Below are 27,748 nucleotides of genomic sequence, written 5' to 3'. Positions count from 1 at the left end.
AGTGCGAATGGGCCTCTGTGTTAGGTAACTTCAGAAGGGTGACTCGTAATGTACATTTGAAGATGATAAATTATAAATGTGCACACAGGGATTATGTCATGCTGCAGTGCTGCACAGATTAGATCCAGCCAAACAGGAATGTCCCAGATGTCGATATACTATTGGTACCTATGTTCATATGTAGTGGACATGCCCGGTGTGGGAGCTTTTTGGGGCGAAGTAATCCAGGTACTTAGGGTTTTGGCTGAGCTGCCATTGCTGCCAATGATTCAGCTATGTCTGTTAGGCCTGATGACTTAAACTAAAAACACTAAATATGCAGAGATGGTGTTGGAACTAGGTCTAGCTCTGGCGAGAAAATGCATAGCGCTAAGATGGATGACTAATTGATTACCTACTAAGAAACAATTGTTGTGAGAACTAGTGAGATGAGTACGAGCGGAATGTGGGGTGAGACATAGATTGGTGTATAGTGGGACTGACCAAGGGGGTAGAATGGAGTGGGACCTGGTGTTAGTTCGCCTGCAGTAGGAACTTGAGGAACCTGTTGTGGCGCAGGAAATGGATCCTGGAGATGATTGATATGTGAATATGCCAGGGAGATCAAGGGGGTGTGCGATGAGTGGGTGTTAACGGCTCTATGTATACTGTATACGGTCTATTTATGTTGCCTGAGTGCCATGTACTGGTTTCTAGTGAAGTATGTCTGTGGGGATTCGCCTCTCTTTCTGGATTTATGCAGGTGGGATGGTGATGAGGGAGTGTTACTAATCTGTACTGTTGTTTGATTACAAAAAACAATAAAAGAAATATGAGAAAAAAGGAAAAATGCTGGTCAGACTATCTGTTGCAATAAAGATAGGAAACAAAGCTGCTGATACATTTTTCAACTGAAAATCAAAGTATAAGAGGAGTACCACAAATCTTTTCATCTGCCATACATGGGAAAGCAAAGAGCCCTGAACTTTCAAGTTTGGCTACCTCTCAACTAATACATTATAGCTACCCTAATGAATTACAGCTACAAATCAGTAAAATTACACAGAAGTAGAAATGCGCTAGAACTTTTATTATAAACTCAATGAGGTTTTTACTTCACCTCCTGCACTTAGTTTCCGAGAGACAGTCTAGTCAGTACACGACAAGACCTACCTTTGGTCATTAAGTGAGGGTCCCAGTAAGTTTAAATTTTAAGTTTCCTAGTGAGTTTTTTTGTTGCAAGGTCACCATGATTTCAACTGAATTGCTGAAAGAGGAATAATTACAACTTCAGATGTTGGATTGTCGGACAGAGCGAGCTGATATCATGGTCTCCTTGACTTGTCACCCTCAAAGAAGTCTCTTGAAATGGGGCATCAGACTTTCGGTTCTGTTATTGGCACACCAATACCAGCCCTCTAGGAACTATGCCAGAGTTAGTCGCACAATGCCTTTGATCTGCATACTTCCTCAAATTGGTCTCTGCTTCTCGTTGATATGCTTCAATGACGTCATACGGGGTCTTTTCGCCTCTGTAGCAGTCGAACTTGCTCATCCTGCTGGATGCCAGTCCTGAAGAATGATTTCCCATGTAACAATACGGTGTGTTGTGGTAGTCCATGAGACCTGTCCAGCTGATATTCGAGTCAGCTTAGTTCTTTGCATTGTTTTTTTTGACTGTGGACATAAACTGTCAACATGCCATTGACTTGATCTTGTTTTTGTGTTATTCATCGGCATGACATAAACCGGCGTAATTGTTCTCTTTTAAAATGGGGGGACGGCTGCCCGTCTTGAGCACTGGTGTAATTCCCCACTCTGCAAACATGTTGTATAGTATGGGCAATACAGCTGTAGCAGAACTGGATGAAACTTGTTGCACTGCAGGGAAATCAGAGTGTTAATCAATGATTACTAAGAGATTGTGCCCAGAGTTCAATGGTCCATAGAAATGTGTTACTAGTATTGACCACATTGCTTCCAGGAGGTCAAACATCACTAACTTTTCCAGTTGTGAACCCTTTCCTGAACACATGGAATGTCTTAAAGGTCTCATCCACCAGAACATCTAGCATATGAGGAATCAGACTTTGGGCCTGATTTAGAAGTCGGCAGAGAGAATACTCCGTCAGAAACGTGACGGATATCCCGTCCACCGAATTACGATCCCCATAGGATAGAATGTGATCGTAATATGGTGGACGGGATATCCGTCACGTTTGTGACGAAGTGTTCTGTATGATTCACCTCGTCAGGAACACAAGAGGCAGAAGTAATGTATTAGAGACCGTCTTTATTAAGTTGTAGACAACAGAGACCCCATCCAGCACCGGAGACTGACAACTGTCAACTTTCCAGTTCCACAGCCTTCCATAGCAACCCTGGGGTCCCATATTCCATGCGTGGTCACAAGGCAACATGCTCTTAAAGCAAGACACTACATCACCTTCATCACCTTCCCCCCAATATACAATGACATCACAGTGAGAGAAAAGCAAACAAAGAAAAGATAACTGCCAAGCATAATGCAGGAAATGAAGATGTATCTACAGAAAAAGAAAATGTGAAGAACATGAGCAAAAGCATAAATACAACATAATGTGATACCAAATCTGTAAAGAAACATAGCTCTGAAATTGCAGGACCTCACACAAAGTCCTGCAATTTGGCAGGACGTCTGACTGCCCGATGAGGTCTCGAGCACCTAGCTTCAGGAATCAACGCAGAGGTGGAAACAGTGGAATCAGACACATCTGTGGGATGACATTTAGATACCCTGATCAGATTCCACACCCGGTGGTCACTGGTCTTAATGGCATTCTTAAAAACATTGATAACTTTAAAGGGTTTACTAAACTTGGAACAACCTGTAACCAAGCGGGAAAACTTAATTTTGACCCAGTCTCCCACAGAAACAACTGTCTCTTTCACAGCTTTACGGTCAGCACACCAAACCTTTCGCTTTACCAGCACCCGCCTCTCCTTCTCTTTCCATCCTTCCACAAACCCAACATTGTCATCAACGATAGATCTCTTAGAAAAAACCCATGAGGGACAAACCTCAGTGTTTGCCATTCTTCACTGGAACAGGTGGAAAGTGGAAACCACTGTGGAAGAGTATGGGGTAAACCTATATTCCCTGACTTCCTTTCTCATTACTAGTTCCAAGTTTAATCCTGACGCATTGGCCTGCTGTAAAGACTCCTTCAAGACTTTCATGACCCTCTCAACAACACCATTACTTTCAGGATGGTAGAGGGTTGGTTTCTTGTGCTTGATACATCTGGAGGACAAGAACTCTTCAAAGATCCTGGAGATGAATTGGACGCCATTGTATGACAATAATGAAGATAGGAAGCCCTCCCTCTCAAACAACTTGTCCAAAAAATCAATAACGACAGTCGACTCCACAGAATTCGCAACCTTAATTTCGGGCCAACGTGAGTGCATACCCATACAAACCAATACATACTGGTTACATGCATTCCTTTTGACTGGACCCAGAATGTCTATGCCAAGGCCCATCAGACTGCTTTCTTGTTACCATGGGTTGTGTCATGCACTTTAATATCATATCGCTACCAGCACACTCTATTCAATTTCTAACAACCCACTCTACATGAACATCAACACCAGGCCACCAATAAGCTCTCCTTGGTCTTGACAATTCCCATGTGACTGGCATGGGCGCTCTTCAGCAACCGTTCCCAAAGATTGCGAGGAGTAACCAACTTACTGCCCCACAAGAGAATACGGTCAACAACAGACAACTCCTCTTTGACCTGCCAGAAGCCCTTGAGTTCTTCACCGCAGTCTTTTTTATCACACCACTCACCCAATACCATGGACACAACCTTTTGCAACAACTCGTCCTTGGCCATAGACTCCTCCCATTCATTTTCAGAAACAATACCTTCGCTAATGAGGCAGACATCAACTTCTTCCTCAGGTTCCTCATCACTGAACCATTCACCTTCACCAGGAACTGCAAACCCATCATCACGCACATCACCTAACGTAGCCAATGTGTTACTGGTCCCAGGAAGGTATGAATACCATAAAACCAAATTCCTGTAGAGCCACAACCCATTTTTGAATGCGGTGAGACACAAAATCAATACCTTTCCTCGAAAATACTCCCTTTAACGGTTTATGGTCGGTTAACACTGAGAACTTACAGCCCCACAGAAACTTGCGCAGCTTGCGTATGGCCCAACACATAGCAAGGGCCTCCCTCTCAATGACTGAATAATAGCACTCTGCAGCTCTTAAGGGTCTGGACAAAAACAAGATGGCTTTCTCCTCACCACCAAATTTCTGAAGAAGCACAGTACCAAGACCCTTAGAACTGGCATTGGTCATTAAATAAGATGCCTTCTTAGGGTCAAAGCTACCTAGATCAGGAGCTTTGTTCAACAAATCTTTCAAATTCTGAACTTCATCATCACAGGATTTACACCAAACAAACTCACACCCTTTTTTTTAGAAGATTCCCTAAATGTTCCGTAACACATGCAAAGTTGGGAATGAACTTATAATAAAAATCAGCCATCCCTAAGAATTTCACAAGTTCGACCGTATCTTGAGGAAGCCTAAGATTGCTAATAGTATTAACCAGGGCCGGCTTTGGTTTGATGCCATTAGCTGACAACAAATCTCCTAGATATTCAATCTCTGCCACATCAAAGCAGCACTTGTCAGCTCTTAAGGTGAGACCTGTGTCACAGAATCTTCTTAAGACCACTCTCATCCTGCTATCATGTTCTTTGGTGTCAGCACCAAACACTAGGACATCATCTTGGTAGATTTTCACGCTGTCCACACCCCCCAAGATTCGCTCCATGACCCTCTGAAACACAGAGGCGGCTGAAATGAGGCCAAAGGGCATCCTCAAAAATGTAAAAGTGCCAAAAGGCGTCACAAAGGCTGTAAGATCTTGAGAGATGGGATGTAGTTTGACCTGATGGTAGGCGGAGGGCAAATCAAGGGACGAGAAATGTTGAGCACCACCTAGTGAGCACACCATTTCACTGATGTTGGTTAGAAGGTAATGATCAAGTACCACTGCTTTGTTGAGCTCCCTCTAATCCACACAGAGCCTGGCCTCGCCATTAGCCTTGCGGGCCATAACGATTGGAGACAGCCACTCTGTGGCTTTGACTTATTATATGATGCCATTGACAACTAACTTTTCCAGTTTGAGCTTCATGCTTTCCTTTGCTAAGAGGGATACACTCCGAAATTTAGCTACTTTTTGTACAGAATCACGCCTAACCTTGATGTAATGTAAGTAGTTCTTGAGACACTAAAGTTTGCTGTCAAACACCTCGGGATACTCCGTGACCCATGTTTTCCACCCATCACCAACTTGACTAATAGACGGAATCTCCTTCAAGCACCCAGGAGGATTCTCATTGGGGTCTAAGAACACATGTAAATCACATTGGTGGAACCAGCTTATGAGTGAATATTCCTTCATAGACACATACACCTTTCCAGGGATAATCCTACCCTGATAGTCGATCGTTCCCCAAAAATAACCCAAGAGATCGATTATTTCTCCGCCATACCCTCTTGGCCTTATGTCAGGTTTGGACAACTTAACTTTCTTCACTAGATGTTGTTCAAAGAAGGACCAATGTCACCTTGGCACCTGAGTCAAATAACATCTTTACCGGTGCATCATTAATTACTACCACCTCCATGGGACCATTGCTACCAGATCCCTTGATTTGACAGATGTTTATCTCCTCTAATTCTGAATCACATTCATAAAGATCTACTTCCCTGACTTTCTTCAGATCTTTACTTGATCTGCAACATTTCGTAAAATGGCCCTTGTGTCCACACACACTACGAGTAATCTTCCAACCAGGACAAGCTTTAAAATTAGCCATATGTCCAGCATTGCCACACCTGAAGCACTTGCCAGAGAATGCCTTGGATAAAAAAAGATTTGTTCTCTACCTTATCAAGGATTTTGGTTCGAGTTAATTTTTCTTTCTCAACAACCAATACACCATTTCCATTACACTTCTTCAAAGGTTGATTTTTACGAATTGTTTCAATACAGGCCCTTGAGTGTTCATGAGTCTTAGCTATGGTAAGGACTATGTGTAGCGATCGATTGTCCTTCTGCCACAAGTTATCTCTGGCTTTATGGATACTACAGCCCAACATGAATTGGTCTCGGAGACATTCATCCAAAGATGCCGAAAATTGCACATAGTAGCAAGTTTGCGTAATTCAGTAATGTACTGCTCCACGACTCTTCCTGCCTCTGCATTCTTCTCCCAAAATGGTACCTTTCGAGAACAGTGCTAATCGTTGGCAGGTAATGTAAATCCAGTTTTTTTATTGAGATCTCAAATTCATTTAGACCTGTGGCATCACCATTCGAGATATCGGGAAGGTGCTCGAAAACCTCTTGCCCCTCTGAACCCAAGCAATGAATTAAAAGTGAGGTCTTCCTCTCAGCGCACAAAGATGTACCACAAACTGTCACGTAATGGGTAAAAGCCTTCTTCCAATTCACCCAAGGAAGAGCTGGCTCCCTAGGCGAAGATAAGAAATAGGGTGGAGCGGGTATATTTTGCATACTGAGATGAGTTGAAACACACAATAACCGAAGGAGGCAATAAAAAAATATTAACAGGAGCACTAGATACAGAACTTGATGATGTCAGTCAATCAATGTAAACAAATTAGATACATATAAAAACTGTGAAAGTGAAATGTGGCATGTAACAATGCAGGCTACTCCACCACATAGACACTATTATGATAGCGCCAAATGTATTAGAAGGTAAATAGCCGTGTGCATCAGCGCAAGATCCTTGAGGAACACAATTTAGAGATACCAGGCATGAATGGTGTATAATAGCTGTAACAGTTTGATGATACAAGTGCAGGTCGAGAGACCTTCCCACAAAAACACTGTCACTTTGGCAAAAATTCGGAATAATAAAAATTAATGGAATACAGTAACTTAACAATTTGAAAGTGAGCTGTGTGCGTCAGCAGGTGTAGAAATGCACAGCGCACTAAGAAAAACGACGGGTGAATGCTGTGCGTGTCAGAGGAGAAACGCCGTGGCACGCTTAATGTCCAATCCAGATAATCAGCCCAATCTACAGTACCGTAACAATTTGCCAGTAAGCTGTGTGCGTCAGCGGGTGTAGAAACGCACAGCGCACCAAGAAAAATGACAAATGAATGCTGTGCATGCCAGCGGTGAAACGCTGTTGCACGCTTAATGCCAAAACCAGATAATCAGCCCAAGCCAAGATGGCGCTGACAGCGCAATGTCATCACACGCCAACGTTGAGGCAGCAATTCCTTTGCTATTTGTTGTCTCACAACCAATGGCAACAGCGTGCCTTAGCACCACCTCAACTTACGTGACAAAGTCTGAAGGACGCGTCGTCGCTGTCTTCGCGTGCTGTGGCTGGAATTACCAGCACGCGATGCCCTCTCGCACTGCAGCAGCGCAGAGGGTCTCAGAGCAATTTTTGGGGAAAATTACCAGACCTCAATGTCCTCACGTACTGCAGCAGGCCCCACAGCGCTACCACTAGACATCAAGCCGGAGGGCATCCTCTCCTTTGAATCAGACGATGCTTGACACGATGGTAAAGCAGGATGGTGTGTTGGGGTCTCAGGATGGTAGGGGATCGTCTTCTTACTCTCAGTTGTTGCCAAATGTAGGATTCACCTCTTCAGGAACACAAGAGGCAGAATTAATGTAGTAGAGACAGTCTTTATTAAGTTGCAGACAACAGAGACCCCATCCAACACCGGAGACTGGCACGGTCAACTGTCCAGTTCCACAGCCTTTTTTACCAACCCTGGGGTTCCATATTCCATGCGTGGTCACAAGGCAACATGCTCTTAAAGCAAGACACTCCATGTTCCCCTCCGTCGACTTCTAAATCAGGCCCTTTCTCTTTGAGTAGTTTCTTGGTGGCTACTATGTTGTGGTGACTCCCCTGAGCTAAGTCATCAGTGTAGTGACCTGCAAATGTATTATTTGGGTTCTGCACAGGAGAAATCATTGATTCGTTCTGACAGCTCTTCTTGCACATTCAGCAGTCCTAGCAATTCCTCTTTGTTGACATTTTCTGGATATTGGCAGTTTCTATTCTTGGCTCCACCTCTGCTTCTCCCCAATGAGCTTTACTTCACTTATTGTGGCATCCTGTTTCCATTCATGTGCTGGTTCCTTCAAGAAGATTAATTCAGGATTGACTGGCATAATGCATAGTTGAAATATACATCTGCGAGTGAAGATTTCTCCTCCATGTCATAGAGTGGATGTCTTTAAACCTTGTCTGCCAGGGTTTAGTCTTTCCTGAGCATGTGTATTAGCTTGACACAAGTTTATAAAGTATGTATTTGCTACCTCTCTGACATTTGCAGGATGTTTGCTTTCCACACAGATCTCCATAGCCTGCCAGTAGCACTTGGTGGTCTGTAACGATGGTGAATGGATTTCTATATAGGAATATGTGGTGATGGTCGCCGACCACACCATGGCTAGACTCTCCTTTTTGGGCTGGAAATAGGCTCTTTCTATCTCTGCTTACCGTACATGATGATCCTCCTCTAGGAGTACTGTTGTGATTTGTTGAAGGTTATTTTTTGATATACGGGCACCCACTCAATACTTTGATAAAAATGAGGGCAAATCCTGGGCAACATCAAGTTTCATGGGCTTGACTTGGCAAATCATGAAAGGACATATATTTAGCAGGTGCCCTTTCAGAGCCCATAGCTTTTTTAGCACATTTATGCTTGAAGTTTGCTATAAAATGCACTATTTGACCATTTTTTTAAAAAATGTTCTCAGAGGGAAAGCCACCCCCAAACCTCGGAAAAAAAATCTAGCTCATCCACTTCGCTCACTACAGTTTAGGACAAGTACTGTATACACCTCACCACCTTTAAAGATCCTCTCAGCTCCCTAGTAACAGTGTATCCAAAAGATACATTTGTGTTGTGTACAGTTATGAATCAAAATGCTATCATGGAAGTTCTGCAATGTCAATTATTTTGATATCACATGGGTTAAGGTCAAGTGACATCACTTCCTGTAAAGATTCAAGGTCAAACGTGATAGGATGTCATTTCCTTTGATGTCATTAGGGTCAAACGGTATTTGATGTCACATACACTACCCCCTGGGATTTTGGTGTATTGACGTCCATGCTTTCCACCACACAATGATCAAGGTCTGACCTTAAAAAAATATTCTCCCTGGTGGCCTAGCATCCTAGAGAGCTGCTAGCCATAGGCCCATAACCAAAGCCGTGGTGATCAGACTCCACTTACTCTTTTGCCATAAAAGCAGAATCTTAAAAACAGGACAAGGGAGGAAACAGTTGCAGCAAAAGGGCACTAGAATAAATTGAAAGGGTACATGGGCACCACGGAACTAGGCGAAATCTTCCTTGGCCGGCATACAAACAGAAAGAAATATTCTGATTTGCTATCCAGTTCCAAACATTCCATTCTGGGTGCCAATACTTTGCAAGGTCAGCTGCATTTAGTAATAGCATGAACATGGCATTAACAGTGTGTTGGATAGGATCGGAGTACTCATCCGATTGCCTTGACCACAAAGGCGCACTCGCATCTTTCATCATAATATACTGTCTATATGAGCGAGGCAGATATTCTATAGGACGCTCTTCAGTATGCACGTGTGACGGGTGAAGCTGGCTAGGTTACAAAGTTCTTTGGCAAAACATTGCAAGAGGCAGTAATACGGTTCAGTGTGACTTTCTGGTAACTTCAAACTCTGCTGTAGGTAATTAAGAAATAAAATATATAATTAACCGGAATGTAACTGGAGTAGAGAGAGAGGGAGTCACGGACCTGATCACAACAAAACAGTACACTTTGGACCCTGTGTCTTTTTACTTGGCACCCTCACTGGCACTGGAGTGTGTGACTATTTTACAAGGGAAATAAATCTCCCTGGTAGGACGCCTACATAAACATTACTTTCTTTAGCTATTAGGAACCTTGACGGGTAGCGAATGCACCAGTGGGTGACTCAGTGAGTGAGTCAGGGGCAGAGAAGCACAGTTTGCAAATGACAGTCTATGAAATTCTTAGCACCGCTACAGGGGGTGGAAGGAACCAAAACATCTTGTCTTCAGGAGACAATGAACGGAGAGATGACTAAATGCGCTGTAAGCAAGCATGGCCAGCATGCTAGGATGCCCCGATGTATTTTATTTTCACTTGTTCCTAGGATGTACGGTCCTGAATGCTCAGTACAGCAGTGAAGGATTAATGTAGCCGAGTCTTTGAGGCATACAGCAGTTTATATCCTACGGTTTGCTCTTTTATTTTCCTGTAGGATGAATGGCCTTCGCTTAAGGACTCAGGGGCAGATTTACAAGCCCCTTGCGCCACTTTTGCGTCACTTTTAACATGGGAAAAGTGACGCAAAAGTGGCACAAGGGGCTTGTAAATCTGCCCTTAAGTGTGCAAACTATTGCCTAAAATCCAGAGGCACAAATTGGAACTGTAGGGGTAACAACATTTCGGGAGCCGTTTGTAAGTTACACTTAGAGCTATTCACAAAGCATTTCTGTTCGAACACTTACAGCTCTTAGAAACGACAAGCATAAACGTATGGTATTCATCATCATCTCATCTTTATTCGGTTAAAAAAACATAAAAACAGACAGATAAGAGCCACAAATAAAATATACGATCCCTCACATTTTACGTAACATGATATTACCATGTCCCAATAGCTGCAAATAAAGTAAACATCTTTAAATACGTTTCATTACAGATCTATAATGTGCAAAAACTGGATTTTAAAAATGGACATAAAGAGCTTCTTACACAATAAACACATACAATTTGCACACACACAAAAAACTGACGTACATGGTACGTAGACCGGGAAAACATACAAATAAAATCTATGAATAATTTATACAACCCATCACAATATATATCAAGATTCTTTCAGAATTCCAAAAGCAGCAGATAAATAACAACTGACAGCAAAGTATACGAGGGGGGCGACAAGCATGTGTAAATATAAAAATGCAGGTCTATATTGTGCAAAATTAGCATTTTTAAGGATCGGTATAAAAACGTTTTATACGCAAACACATAACAGTTATAGAAAAACATAAAGTGCATGGTGCTTTGTGAAGATACATTATCATAAGGGCAGGAACAGGCCCTGTCAGTTGGGCTTCTGTACAAAGGAAAAGAAAGATAATATTGCACAAGTCCCATTCTGAACCATTCTGAACAAATGTGGGTGCCATGAATCAGAGATGTTAAGCAGATATGAACCTATTTTAGAAGTAGTTTTAACCCTAATATATGACTTAATCTTTGGTTTTGTCAACTCACTAATCTCTCTTACATCTATCCTCCCAAGCAGCACTCTCTCATTATCATGTGATGAAATCTCATAAGTGACTATGAAAATGAAAACATTTGATGGACCATGGACTTTATTACGGAAGAACCTATGATGCTTAGCCCTAAAGAAGTTCCAAATTTAAAGGAACGAAATGCGTTGGCTGTTTCCATATATTTTCTGAGAGCCTGATGATCAATAAAAGCACATCTATCTATCTATCTATCTATCTATCTATCTATCTATCTATCTATCTATCTATCTATCTATCTATCTATCTATCTATCTATCTATCTATCTATCTATCTATCTATCTATCTATCTATCTATCTATCTATCTATCTATCTATCTATCTATCTATCTATCTATCTATCTATCTATCTATCTATCTATCTATCTATCTATCTATCTATCTATCTATCTATCTCCCAACCACAGAGACAATACTGGAGCTGATGCTGGACCTCTACAATCCCTCTTGGGGCCGCACTAGATCAAGGGACCAGACTCCTTAAAACACGCACTGCTCCAGGGCGGAAGAGGGGTTGGGATAAAATATGAAAAGAGAGACTTGCTGTACGGGATCTCCTCAACGGCTGTGTAACACTGCGTAGCAGGATTTGGCACTCCCAAGACCCTCGGTGTTTGTGAGGTCGATATGCACTGGACAAGGACCTCGGGGTTTGCGAAGATGCATGCACTGGCAATAACATGAGGAGGCAGTTACCAGCAGTGAACAAACCTCATTAAATAATGATCATCCCTTGACTTCAGTAACATTCACTGACAGGCTTCATTCAGAAACATGGCATGAAAGCAGAATAACCAAATTCACAGATCAGAGTTTCTGGCACTCCCTAGAGTCAACTCAAAATACGAATTGGAGTTTCTGGCACTCCCAAGGATCAAAACAAAACACAGATTGGGTTTCCTTTACTCCAAGGATCAACTCGAAATACAGACCTCGGTATTAAACTTATACATATATCAAGCACTATGTGTTTTCTCTTGCCACAACTGTTCATTAGAGAAACATGGCTGTAGTGTCTTTAGTTGTTGCGATCTTACAGTTCAGGTTCGCAAGAATTGTCCGGAATGTGAAAACACCTGAAGCGCTGGAAGAAATCACAGGGATGGCATGGAGATAATGTCTAGAAGGCGCTGATCACTAAATCTTGCCTAACATTATAAAAGGATTAGTGCACACTAACCTGATATCAAGTACTTAGCCTTGTGTTCCAGTTAGTCGGAAGTTCAAAGAAGATCTCATGGCCTTGATACAGGGGAACGCAGGGGAACAGGAGTCGAAGTGCAGAAAGCGGACATGACAGAGACATCAACAGAACTGCGACCACAGGGACTAGCGGTTCAGCTTAGACAGAAGAAAACTAGAGCGCTGCTCGATTCTGGCTGATTCTGCAGATGAGTGGGATGGGTGAAGCGTGTTTAAGCAGGGAGCGAGGCCAAGCCACAATTCGGGTTTGGACGCAGCTGATATACCATGTCGGATGCCAATGGATTTAGCAGGCTCACGTATGCACGAGGCGCACCTGGTAAACCAGTAGGTTCTCAACGGCCCCTGAAGGAAACACCTGTTAGCACAAGGGTTTGAACATTTACGAAGGGCAGGTGCAACCAAACGGATGGAAGTAATTAACCAGGAAGCAAATGTATCTTTTTCACCCAAATTTGTGCAATGGAAAGCAACACCAAGATCCAAATAACAGCGGGTGCAAGATACTCTATTCGTTCACATGTTCTGGGGAAATGCTTGCCAAGTGCAATGAAACCTAGGGCTCTGGAGAATATTAGTCATGGTATCATAGCAAGCCATTAAATGCCACATGGGCAATGCAACATGGGTTATGTGTGCTAGACCCATTAAACAGAGGGCGCAGGAGGAGGTTGTGACAGTTGTAGTTAGGTCTGCTTTTCCTTAGCGTTTTTTGATTAGCTAACAACTTTGGCCCTGTTTGACAAATCTTCATGAAACTTTTTTAAAAAAAGTTCATCCACCTCAGCTCTTTCCTGGAAAGATTTGGGATGTTCTGTCCTGCAAGGCCTGAGAAAAGGAAGGGGGTGAGGGGGACGTAAAATCTCCATGCATTTTCCATAGACTACTTTAAGATAGGTTTTAGCAAAAACTGCTGAATGGAATTACACCAAAATCGAAAGGAAGCTAGATCTTGGTCTGCCAATTGTGCTTTCTGTGATGTAGTGTAAATCTGTTCAGTATTCTTTTAGATATTAAGGGTAAAAAATAATTGTATATTTTGGCAGTTGGGCTCGCAAGAGGCCCGTGAGCCTCCAGCAAGAGCATGAAATTGAAAATGGAACCCCTGTGATTGGTTGAGAGGCCCATTTTTCCCGTAAGCATTTCCACTCTCGCGGGAATGAGAGGCTCCCATGAGTCTCGCCAGAGCGAGCGCTCTGGTTTACTGGTGTTTGAAATGAAATGGCCACAGTTAGACTTGGCATCTTTGGAGTGGTTTTCCCAGACTTTTTGCCTCTACCTCCTGTATTTTTTATGCTGTGCTGAATTTAGTTTTTGCTGTCTTAGATGCTTTCCCACTGCTGATCAGTGTCACAGTGCAAGTGTTCCCTGTGTAAATTGTCATTACAATTGGTTCTCCCTGATTGGCATATTTGATTTACTGGTAAGTCCCTATTAAAGTGCACTGTGAAAAGATGTTGTGGTAATTAAATTAAAAAGCTCTATAAGGGGACAGCAGCAAGGCATGCTGTCTCCTTAGATCTAGAGAGGAGGTGACTAAGGCATAACTACTGTGAAGAAAATAAATGTATATTCTTTGTAACTAATTTGTATGATCTCATGGGACTGTCGCAGCATCGTGAATAGTAAAAGGAGTAGATGAGAACTCAATACACTCCATTGGTAGAAATGCACATTGTGGTTGTTGTTTTTGAGAGGAAGTGTGTAAGAAATAAGTGCTGTGATGAATAGAAGGTTAAATTGTTTTTTAATAAAAATGTTACAATCTTGTGAGACTCTTGCAGGATCATGAAACGTAGGCAGGAGTAGGTGATTTTTTAATACACTCTTCTATGCACACTTGTTACTGTATAAAGGAGTGGTACTGGAGTTGGTGTTTATCAGAATCTACTATTTATGCTCATTGGTTTGAGGAGAGTTATGAGTATAGTTAAGGCTCATCCAAACACCCTACTATGCACACCATCATCTGAGATAGAGGTCTAAAAGGAGAGCCCAATTCCTCCCCACACCCTACTATGCACACCTATCATTTCAGAGAGAGGTCTCAGCAGAGACGCCAGCCCCTCCACACACCCTATGTTGCACATCTGTCATCTGAAAGAGAGAGAGGTCTGAAAGGAGAGGGCAGTACCTTCCCACAGTCTACTATGCACACCTGTCATCTGAAAGAGAGGTCTGAAAGGATAGGCCAGTCCCTTTCCACACCATAATATGCCCACTTATCATTACTGAGAAGGGTCTCACCCGCCACACATACTACTACGCACACCCGTCAGATGAGAGAGAGTGCTCAAAGGAGAGACCAGTCCGTCACGACACCCTATTACACACATCTGTCATATGAGAGAGAGGTCTGAAAGGAGAGGCCTGTCCCTCACGACACCCTATTACACACACCTGTCATCTGAGAGAGAGGTCTGAAATGAGAGGCCAGTCCTTCCCCACATCCTACTACGCACACCTCTCATCTGAGAGAGAGGTCTGAAAGGAGAGTCCAGGCCCTCCCCACACCCTTCTATGCACACCTATCATTACAGAAAGAGTTATCAGCAGAGAGACTAATCCCTCCACACACCCTTCCATGCACACCTATCATTACAGAAAGAGGTCTCAGCAGAGAGACTAGTCCCTCCACACACTCTACTATGCACACCTGTCATCTAAGAGAGAGGTCTGAAAGGAGAGGCAAGTCCCTCTCCACACCCTACTACACACATCTATCATTACAGAGTGACGTCGCAGCAGTGAGGTCAGTCTCTCCACACAACCTACTACGCACACCCATAATCTGAGATAGAGGTCTGAAAGGAAAGGCCAGTGCATCCACACACTGTACTACACACACTCGTCATCTGAGAGAGATGTCTGAAAGGAGAAGCCAGTCTCTTCCTACACCCTGTTACACACACCTGTCATGTTAGACATGGGTCTCAGTGGAGAGGATACTCCATCCCACATACTAATATTTCCCTACAATTTTGTCGCGATCCCACAAGACTCCTGCGAGATTAGCCCACAAGCTTTAGAGAGTGAAGCTTGCTGCATGGACACGTAATCTCCCGAGAGGCTCATGCGACCCTGATGGAAAATTACTGAGCTTGCCATGAGGTGTCTTACGGTCCTGTGAGATTCTGACGAGATCGTAGGGGAGAGAAGTAGAAAAAAGGGCCAATTCTTTTTAAATGGTTAAAGAAATGCTGTGAAGGTCTTGAGTGCAGAACCATATATACTTCACATTATCTTTGGTGATTTGGAGGAGAAGGAAGCCTGATGGAGTTGTGCTCAACAGAAATGACTGAATTTGGAGCTGAGACAGACTGGTGTTTTCAGCTGCATATAACTGATCTAAGTTTAGGTAATTAAAAATGTACTTTATGAACTTGGTTGATAAGTGTCAGTATGTAGTTATAAGGAAAAGAGGCAGTGTTTCTGAAATTATAAAACAAAGATTCTGCAATCTGTTAATACAAGGCCTAGTATTTTTATGATCCTTACTCTACACATATTTTACCCTTATGAGATGTTTGAGTGGATATATTGCTACTTCTAGATGTAAAACACTGTTCTCACTGTTAGGAAAGGTGTGCAAAGAGGAATGTGTTACTTTGCAAATTGGTATGGAACCATGTTTGAAGGAATGTTATAATTTCATTTTGGACAAAAAATGCAGTGGTTGAGAGTGCAGAGTTTTTTTTAAACAAATTGTGAATTTAGTGATACAGTAAATATAAATACAGTATTGTGGGTGAAAATGTAGAAATCTTCAGAGAATATAGTGATGTATCATTGTTATCAATTATTGATCAGTATGTAACTTTCAATTTTGTGAATATTTTGTTTCTTTTAGGAGGAAAATGGAAGCTCTGAAAAATACCATGACACACTGTACATGGAAGAGGAAAATAAAAATTGTTTAATTTAGAAGAAAGATGGAGCAGTAACTGTGTAGAAAGTCAGGAAAAAAATGTAATTGCACAACTGATGTTTTTCTTCTTGCCCAGAGCAACATTTGTAGCCTTGGAGAAGCTTGTTCTCTGTACCTCTACTTGTGTTTATTGGCAAAAAAAGTGCTTTATTTACAAAAGGAGGGTTGTTATCTGCTCAAGAAGTTCTAAATTCCTTTCATGGATGTAACATGCCGGTTATTTCAAATTTCCTGGCTGAACTCCTTTTTCCAAATGTTATTTTATTTGAAGAAATTGTGGGTTCATGTGGGAGTATTGGATGGAAGATATATATATATATTCACTGAAAAAACCATAGGTTTCAGGCATGTTATATTTAAAAATTAGCATTTGAAAAACCATAGAAATTCACTGAAAAAAACATAGGTTTTAGGGAAAGTTATAGTTAGTTGGACATTGCACTCGTACAAAACTCGTGAAATTCCCCCGTTATAGTTAGTTGAACTAACTATAACTCGTGCCGCCGCAATGCACTGCTGATGACGTCACATATTACATCACTCATGACATGGTCAGTGACATCACTCATGACATCACTGATGACATCTCAAATGACATCACTGATGACATCACTGATGACATCGTCCAAGTGATAATTTGATGCATCTTCTCACACCCTAATATAACTTTTGATACACCCACTCTAAATTACAGACTGCCATTCTCAAAACCATAGACACTCCAAGACCAATAACTAGAAACCCACTCACTGATTCTTAGGTCTACACACACACATCCACTCACTCACCCGTACAATCACTCATACTTATGGTTACTCAGTACAGGACTATCATATGCACTCATTCACCTAAATAGACACTCACACACCACATCTCATCCATAGAGGTACTCACACACCTAGTCAGTGATGTGAATAATTAATCACACTCCCATTTACTCACCTATACAGTTATACACACACCAGCTCACTTAGGGGCATATGTATCAACATCTCCATTTGCGATTCTCAAATAGCGATTTTTTGAGAATCGCTATTTGAGAATTGCAAAACGGGATGTATTTAAAAATTTGCACAAATTTTGCGAATTCTTAAAATTCCTTAATTGCGATTAGCAAATTGCGAAATCGCAATTAAGGAATACCTTCCCATTCATTCCTATAGGCCAGGAGGCCCATTGCAATGAATGGGAAGTCTTTCTCAATTTGCGAATCGCTATTTGCTAATCGCAAATTGAGAATATTTTCAAAGGTGCAAGGGTGTCATGATGACACCCTGATGCACCCCTGAAATCAGCATGTGTGCGCATATGGCGCACATACATGCCCTAAGGGCATGTATGTGCACCACATGACCCTTTAAAAATGCCGAAAAGTGAATTTTTCAAAGAAATCGCAAATTACCACCAACTTGAAGTTGGTGGTAATTTGCGATTTCTTAAGGAGAAATCGCACAACTTGGGTGCGTGTTACATAGCATTTAAGGAATCGCAATTTGCGATTTCTTAAATGCTTACACAAACTTAAGAAATCCCAAAATTAGCGATTCCTTAAGAATGCGCTGCTGAAATGCCTCATACATCTCATTTTGCGATTTTGTATTCGCAAACGCTGTTTTTTTTAGATTCGCAGCGTTTGCGAATACAAAATCGTTTGATACATATGCCCCTTACTCATACAAATACTAGCACATACTTACGCTCTTATACAATCACTGATACAAGCACAGACTCATCCATACAGCCACTCTCACAATCACACACTCTCAGTTATAGCCATTTATATACTCCAACACACATATATACTGCCTTTCACTAATGTAGTCAATAACACATATACAACTGAGATATACATTCACTCACTAACACACATATACACACACTCACCCACCCATACAGCCCATCAAAGATGCTCTCTTGAAACCATGCACACAGTGAATCCCCCACTCACACATCTATGTACAGAGTCACATATACCGCACCCACACAAACACTCAAGCACCCATACAGATACTCAGACAACCAATCAATAACCCATATAGACACTCATGTAGCTATTTGCAAACCCATGCAGCCACTTACACACCAACAGACAGACGGATACAGACATTCACACAGTTTACTCACTAACCCATGCATTCAGTAAGATAAGTTAATTCACTCACTTATAGAGTCAGTCACGCACCTACTAAATCATCCATTCAGACACTTATACACCCTCTCATTCTTCAATATGCCTTTCCCCATATATATTAAACATATTTAAACTTTACAGAAACACACAGTCACTGGATGATGTCATCAGTGATGTCATCAGTGATGTCATTTGAGATGTCATCAGTGATGTCACTGACCATGTCATGAGTGATGTAATATGTGACGTCATCAGCAGTACATTGCGGGGCGCGAGTTATAGTTAGCTAAACTAACTATAACGGGGGAATTTCATGGTTTTTCTACGAGTGCAATGTCCAACTAACTATAGCTTTCCCTAAAACCTATTGTTTTTTCAGTGAATTTCTAAGGTTTTTTAAATGCTAATTTCTAACTATAACGTGCCTCCAGGTGCATACGCGACACTTACGTATTACTTTACGTGACACTCGCACGCTTGCACGTGAAAAGCCCCGGGGGTGGCGGTCCCCGGGGCTGCGTGGGGGCTGTGAGCCCCCCCATATATTCTAAAGAAGCGGTCCCTGGGGTTTGGGGGGCCTTTGAGCCCTCCCACCCATGAATATTGAAGCCTCGGGCATCCACAACTCGCCTTCGAAATTCAAAAGGCATTTTATTGAATTTGACCGCCCTGAGTGGTCGTGGCTCACCTTGTTCATCAACCGGCATGATGGTTAACGTATTTAAGGATAATAAAAGAACTCACCTTCAGGGACTACGTAAACCATCATGTCGGTTGACGAACAAGGTGAGCCACGCCCACTCAGGGCAGTCAAATTCAATAAAATGGCTTTTGAATTTCGAAGGCGAGTTGTGGATGCCTCTTTGTGAAGATTCCATGATTAATAGGTGGAGTGGTCTCGAAATGCATCGTAAATGGTTGAAATTAATGGAGAGGGAGTAGGAGAGCTACACAGGGGCCAACAAGCTGGACAGCTGGAATATCGTAGTGTGCCCTCTCAGAGCACAAGAGCGTTTTGTTGGTTTATAATTACACGGCTGCCCTTGGCCATGGAGAGGAGTACCATTACCGTGATGTGGCAAGAATCTCTGCATGCTGGAGAAGTGTGGCTCAATGATTAGAGCGGCAGACCCTGATGCAGAGGTCTAGCCCGGGACCAGGGTTCAATTCCCCGCCTTGGCGGGTCTTGGGCTCAAAAATTCCACGGACCTGATAATTCTCGCCTCGGTGCCATTCCAATCATGGAGTCCCACTCTGCAACTCTGGGCAATAGCTTGCTTAATCTCCACAACGGCCCCCACAACGCTAAGGATGCCTGGCCTCCACCTTGGGGGTGCCCAGGAGTGGATGCCTCACAGGGAAAGCCAGGATGGGTTCCATAGCGGTATTCGTACAAGCGCCTTGAGACCCTTGCGGGTGAGTAGTGCGCTATACAAGTATCAATTTACATTTACATGCGTCAAAGCTGTGGCGAGGAACGTTTTTCGCCGTGCAGTACGATCTTCCAAAGAGATTAACAGCTTTTCAGCCCTGCTTTCCCTTCCTACTAAAGGCTTTTAACAGACTCTTAACCACACATAGAGGCATGTAACCTACTTAAGGATTATAAAATAACTCACCTTCACGGACTACGTTAACCATCAATCCGATTGACGAACAAGGTGAACCACGCCCACTCAGGGCGGTCAAATTCAATAAAATGGCTTTTGAATTTCGAAGGCGAGTTGCGGATGCCTCTTTGTGAAGATTCCATGATTAAGAGGCAGAGTGGCCCTGAAACGCCTCGGAAATGGTTGAAATGAATGGAGAGGTACGCAGGAGCGCTACACAGGGGCCAAGAAGATGGACAGCTGGAATATCGTAGTGTGCCCCCACGAGCTCATTTCAACAGCGTCCACCCTTGGAGTCGTAAGAAACTCAATTATCAGACTCCCATAGGACATCCCAAACGGTACGTACGGATAACCACGTTCTTTAATCCATGAATACACGTGCAATTAGCCAATACAAAGCTCATTTCTGTCTCCACAAGAATAAGACGGTCATTCCATCTCTCTCCATTAGATACACCCAGTCCTTCGCACAAACATGTGTTCACCCTGATGAAGACCTTCCACAACAAGTGCCACATAGAAGGTCGAAACGCGTTGGTTTCTAGAGGAGGCAAGCCGTATAAAGAACTCCAAGGAACAATAGTGACGTCAAGTCCTAGAAAAACATTTGCCTGACACCCAAGTACAGTGTCAAAAACCTGTTCCCTACCTTCTGGAGGCTTCCTCCTGTTGGCACTCAAAAAATACTGTTAGTCCGTGAGGACTAAAAGAATAGGTCCCAGGTATCTTATATGAAATGTGTAGGACTCCCCTTATTTGTTGAATATTCCACATTCCGCTGTCCAAAAAAGTAGCACTCAGAATTGTCTTCGTCTTTCCATGTAAATATTGTTGATGTACATGATTGTCCAATTGTCGATTTGTTCTCTATTTGTTAAGTGTTTCTAAATGTTTTTTGTAATTTGATTTAAAGTTGTACAGCACTGAACAGACCTTGATGAAAAAGATGAAAAAATATAGTTCATGAATATTACATGTACAAGGTGGAAAATAAAAATCCACTTTAAGAAATCGACCCTTTGATTTATGGTGACAGAGGTATCGTGTGTTGTTACTACCCTCAGAGCACAAGAGCATTTTGTTAGTATATATATATATATATATATATATATATTACCTAAGTCTGGCGCCGGTTGACGAATCTTCGCGAAATTTTCCAAACTTTTGGCCAGCTCCGGTCTGCTCTTATCCTGAAAGTTTCGTGGTGATTTGTCAAGCGGGGGCTGAGAAAAAAGGGGGGCCCCAAAACGCGTTTTCCCCATGCAATTTCCCATAGGACCTGTTGACGCAGCTACAGCCCGAAGTGCTGAACGGAATTACACCAAATTTGGCAGAAAGGTAGACCTTGGTTCAGAGTCATGCCTTTTGCTTAAATGGTGTAAATCCATTCAGTAGTTCCTGAGAAAATCAAAAGTAAAATCACATATATATCTGGGCGGAGCCTAACCACACATCTCATTGTGAGATCTGATTGGCTGTCAGCACTTCATCCAAGAAGTGTTGGCAGCCATCTTGGGACCAATATACATGATAGCACCTCATTAAAAAGCATTGCAGTTAATAGAAGGCTTTAAGACTTTAGTTACATTATAAATCATTTGTTGATGGTACCATACTCATTTTAGGAATTGTTCTAAGGTGATTTTACCATGTGAAAAAGCCTTCTGCTGGGATATCATGAATCATGTTTGAGAGAAAACTATTTTCACATGCTTTTCCCACAGAGGTTTGGAAGGTGATCTATAAGCTAAACTGAGAGCATATTTTCTGTAAATTCACATTATCTTTCTTAGTCATGTGAGAATGAAGTCTGACATTGTCAGTAAAACATATACATCCAACAAGGGCAGAGACTGTCAGTTGATTCCTTTGTGTTCTACTGCAGCTTCCCAGAGTGTTCCAAAGAACAACTAGAGGGCTAACACTCCTACTTATGATAAACCTGAAGCCATCTTGATTGGAATAAAGTGGTAACTCTTAAAACATTTAATTTAAAAAGGAACAAAATGAGGGGGTTCATTTTGCCATAGAATGTATGATTAGTGCTGCAGAAAGAAAAATTAGGGCACATTTTGAGTGACTTCTCAAATCCTCTTCTATTTCATTAAATAATTCTGACATGCAGACTGAAACATGCACTTTCAATACCAGCAGCAGACTTCCCTGGTGAGCAGCAGCTTTACTACAGTGATCTAATGAGCAACTAGAGTGCTAACATTCTGAATTTATGGCAAATGTGTGACACATCTGAATGCCTTCTTCATTGAATCAAAGTAAAAAACTGACAGTATGCATACTGAGGAGACTGTAGTAAATGAGGAAATTAGGAAACTTCATAACAAGTCTCCCAAGATGGCCACCAGAGACAAAAGAGCCCAAATGTAGCACAAATATCACCGAGATGTAGCCCAAGTATAGCCCAATGACAGAAAATCCCAGAGTGTTTTAAAGAACAACTAGAGCGCTAACAGTCTTACTTATGACAAAAGTATGGCACACCTGAAGCCATCTTGATTGAAATAAAGTGGTAACACTTAAAACATTTAATTTGCAAAGGAACACAATGAGGGTGTTCATTTTGCCATAGAAATTATGATTAGTGCTGCAGAAAGAAAAATTAGGGCACATTTTGACTTCTCAAATCCTCTTCTATTTCATTAAAAAAGTTCTGACATGCAGACTGAAACATGCACTTTGAATACCAGCAGCAGACTTGGAGGTAGAGACGTAGAGGTAGAGAGGTAGAGGTAGAGAGGTAGAGAGTAGTAGAGAGAGAGGTAGAGAGAGGTAGAGAGGTAGAGAGTAGAGGATGAGTAATAGAGAGTAGAGAGTAGAGAGAGAGTAGTAGAGAGAGTACCAGAGTATGAGTAGGAGAGAGTAGTAGAGTGAGTAGTAGAGAGTGAGTAGTAGAGAGTAACCCTGGGCGTGACACTACGCTTCGCCCACGTAGTGTACGTAGCGCTGCCTGCTTCGCAGTTTTCGAAGTAGGCGAAGCAGGCTAGCGCTACGCACAAGCCAGGGCGAAGCGTAGCTGCCTGCCGCCGCCACCCGCCTCCCGCCCGCCCTCCTTTTAAATCAAACCCCGCAAGTAAAATAAATAAAAAGTAAAGAAACTTACCTGAAGCGCGGCGTCTCCGGGGCTCCCTCTTCCTCATTTCCAACTTCTTCTGACAAATGCGCATTCGCGGCGTCCGGTAGAAATGGCTGATTGTGTGTTGTTAAATTGTGTCTTCCCTAGGTGCAGATAAAAAGTTTATTGGCCTAAAACAAGAGGTGCAGTGTGGCCAGTCGACCCTAGCCCTGATGAAATTGCCGCAAGTTGTCTGAGGCAATGAAACATGTCGGTTTTTAAGTGAGCAAACACACAGCACGGAATAAATATCACACAGCTAGTGTTGTTTTGCTCGGTTTTAATGTGGATTGATGAGGGTTCTGATCAGACCCCGTTTCTCCTATAAGGGTTGACATTTTTGAACACAGATACACATATCATAGTTCAGTGTTCACACACAGCACTACAGGTGTTATTTATGAGAGGTTTTTGAGTTTCTTCCTTTCGGGTGGCAGCTGCTAATGATGAGAACGTGAGGTAGCAGGCGAGTACCTGTCTGCATACCCTCCATGGTGTTACTTCCGTGAGGCACTGCCATCCTTTTCCTCTTTTTCCTTTCTCAGTATAGCTGTTTTTTAGTGGACACCATATGCACATGATTTTTCTTTTCTTTCCTTTCTACACATCCCAGGTAGAGGAAAATGGGGGAGGCACTTTTTACACACACAGACACGAATAAGGTTCTTCTAAAAATTGAGTGACACCAGTCCCGATCTTTGGACGGCACACAGTTCGGCCACCTTATGATAGTTCGAAACAAAGAGGTTTTTGAATGTTTAAGGGTTACTGATGAAAACTTGCTCTTTTGACATACTTTCTGTGCAGGTCTTGTTTTGTAAATACTCCACAACACCGGACCAGCATACCTCAACAGACGACTCAGCTTCTACACCCCCAGCCGCCAACTCCTTTCTGCCGACCTCGCCCTCGCCGCAGTCCCCTGCATCCGAAGAGCGACCTCCGGTTGCAGATCGTTCTCCCACATCGCCGCCAAGACCTGGAACACCCTCCCCATCCTCCTACGGCAGACCCAGGACCTGCTAACCTTCAGAAGACTCCTCAAGACCTGGCTATTCGAGCAGTAGCAGCACCCCCCCAGCGCCTTGAGACCCTCACGGGTAAGTAGTGCGCTTTACAAATGTTCTGATTGATTGATTGACTCTCAGTGTGGATGAAGTGCCTGTTTTAGAGGAGGACACCGATGTGCCGGTGGTGCAAGAGGCATCTGGATTGCAGCCTAAGGCTGCTAGGCCTCCAACTGGAAGTGCTTGACTCTGGGTTAATCCAAATATGGTGCAGCCGGTGTTGCCTGCCTTTAGTGGTGATGCAGGGTGTAGAGTGGAGTGTGATTTGTTTTTGCCTATACAGTTTTTTCAGTTGTTCATGGATGATGTATTTTTGGGAGGGATTGTTGAGCTGACTAATTTGTATGTTGAACAGTTTTTGAGGGACCACAGTGCCAGACTTAGGTCCCGCTCTAGAGCTACCCGGTGGACTCCCACAACTCTGGATGAGATGAAGAAGTTTTTGGGTTTGACTTCTTTGATGGGCTTGAAAAGGAAGCCGTCCCTGGCTTCATATTGGTCTATCAGTCCCTTGATGGCAACGGCCATATTTTCTGCAATTATGAGTCATGATCGGTATTTATTTTTACTTCGGATGCTGCATTTTGCTGATAATGATTTAGCATTGCTACGAGATAACCCTGACTGTGACCGTCTTTTTAAGATTCGGCCTGTTTTTGATCACTTTGTAGGACAATTTTCAGAGATCTATACTCCAGGCAAAGAAACATTTCTTGATGAGTCTTTGGTCTTGTTAAAGGGCCGTTTGGTTTTTAGGCAGTACATTCCTAGCAAGAGGGCACGTTATGAAATTAAGATGTTTATGTTGTCTGAGAGTAGGACAGGATATGTCTATAATAGCCGGGTGTACACTGGTAGGGATTCACTATTGACCCCCCTGATTGTCTGTCCACTTTTGGAGTTTCTGAGAAAATTGTGTGGGATCTTGCTAGAGGACTGTTTAACAGAGGCCATCATTTGTGCCTTGATAAATTGTTTTTAAGGAATTGTTCAAAGTGGACACTTTTGCTTGTGGCACAATCCGTTCTAACCGTAAGGGTTACCGAAAAGAGCTTGTTTGCAGAAAGCTTCAGAGAGGACAGTGCAGTGCCTTGCATAGTGAGGAACTGCTAGCTGTGGAATTTGTGGACAGGAGGGATGTGTACATGCTGACTACCATTCCTGATGAGAGTACTTCACCTGTGACTGTTTGGGGTCAGGCTGCTGAAGTGCGCAAACCTGTGTGCATTATAGACTACAATAAGCACATTGGTGGTGTCCATAGAGTACATCCGAGGTTGGAACCTTCCACTGTTATTCGTAAGTCTCACATTTGGAATAAGAAGTTGGCCATCCATCTCTTCAATTTAGCAACTTTCAATGCTTTTGTTGTGTACAAGAAGTGTTCTCCTGCGTCAAAGATTACTTTTGTTCAGTTTCAGGAGTCTGTGATAGGCAGCCTTGTTGTTGTGGAACAGGCAAGTGTTCCTAGAGTTGGAGTGGTGGAGGACGTGGCTAGATTGAAAGATCAAACTGAAAAGCAGGTGCTGCTGCACCTGTATACCGGATGCACAGCTATGAAAGAAACTACAAGCTGTTTCACAATGTTCACTTAATCATGTAGAGTATCATTACTTGAAAGAAACATAAAAAATCACTGACATTTCTTGTAACACAAAATATGCTCCTTTAATTGTTGAGCTTGTCAATCATCAAAATAAGAAAAATGTTTTTGTTGAAAAACTTGATAATTAAGTACCAAATGAACATGTGAATTGTCAATATCAATTCATCCTAAAAAACACATCAGCATAGAACTTGTAACATTGAAATGGACGGCGATTGTGGTTGTTGTTGCCCAATGCATTTCGGGATACTCAAAAATCCCTTCTTCAGGGGCCTGTATTTGAAAGAATAAAACAAAAGAACATTTGCAAATATTCATTGTGTAAAATGTTAAAAGCATGAAAATGTGGTGTGTCCACATTGCATTTTGAGCCGTTTCCTGTCGTGGGCACTAGGCCTACCCACACAAGGGAGGTACCATTTTTATCGGGAAACTTAGGGTAACACAGAATTGTAGAGCAACTGTTATTACCTATTGACTGTTGATGCATTTCTGCCTTCCAAATGAAAGACAATGTGTAAAAAAGAAATCATTTTGAAAAATGTCCTAAAATTCTCATGCTAGTATGGGTATTCCCAATTTCAGAAATGTGCAAATATCTTCTGTTTCTAAACTCTATATTTTGTTCACATTTCAGAAATACATAGGTGTCTTTCATAACTGTTAGTTTTTATAAAGAAACCTTGAAGGATCTACACAAGTGACCCATTGCTGAATTCAGAATTTCTACTTTTCTAAAATGTATAGCTTTCCAGGATCCATTATTGACTTCATACCCATTTCTACCATTAACTGGAAGGAGGTTGAAAGCACAAAAAATAGCAAAAATAGGCTATGTCCCAGAAAATGCCAAAACTGTGTAAAAAATGTTGGTTTTCTGACAAAAGTCTACTTGTCCCTGAAAGCTGGGAAGATGGTGATTTCAGCACCACAACCCCTTTTGTGATACCATTTGCATGAAAAAAAACAGACGCTTTCATCTGTAGCTCAAAATTTAGCTGTATTTTGGCTAATTTCTGGGTCCCCTCTAGGGGAATCCACAAACCCTGGGTACCTTTAGAATCCCTATGATGTTGGAAAAAAGGACGCAAATTTAGCATGGATATCTTATGTGGTCAAAAAGTTACAGGGGCTAAGCACAAACTACCCCAAATAGCCAAAAAAAGGCTTAGCACGGGGGGAGGCCTAGCAGCGAAGGAGTTATACCATAGAGTAAAAACACTGAAATGTATGCATAAAACCTGTCTTTAATGTCCTTATTAGTTTGAATTATGGCATCATATAAGAAAATGCGGTAGCTACTTTACTGCAATAACCTTTTACAGCTGAGTTGTGAAGTAACAGTAATGCAACCAAAGCTAGCAAAAACTCTGAAAGGCTGGAATTACAACTGCTGTTTGAATATTCAGAGGCGGAACTATCTTTTCAACGTGCCCTCACGAACAGTTTACAATAGTCTGTTTATTGTTTGCATGGCTAGAGCTCATTACCTGAAAGAAGAAATCGTTCTACATGTTACCACGCATTCTGAACTGCAGCCATTTTTCAATTATATTAAACCGTTTGTGTTTTTGCAATAGATTGCAAATTTGTGTATTTATTTAGCTGTCACAGATTCAGCATTTCTTTTACATTCCTGCAACTATACTACCTCTTTCACA

The sequence above is a fragment of the Triturus cristatus genome, chromosome 4_2, assembly GCF_964204655.1.
Source record: "Triturus cristatus chromosome 4_2, aTriCri1.1, whole genome shotgun sequence".
Taxonomy (NCBI): Eukaryota; Metazoa; Chordata; class Amphibia; order Caudata; family Salamandridae; genus Triturus; species Triturus cristatus.
This window is presented reverse-complemented; position numbering follows the sequence as displayed.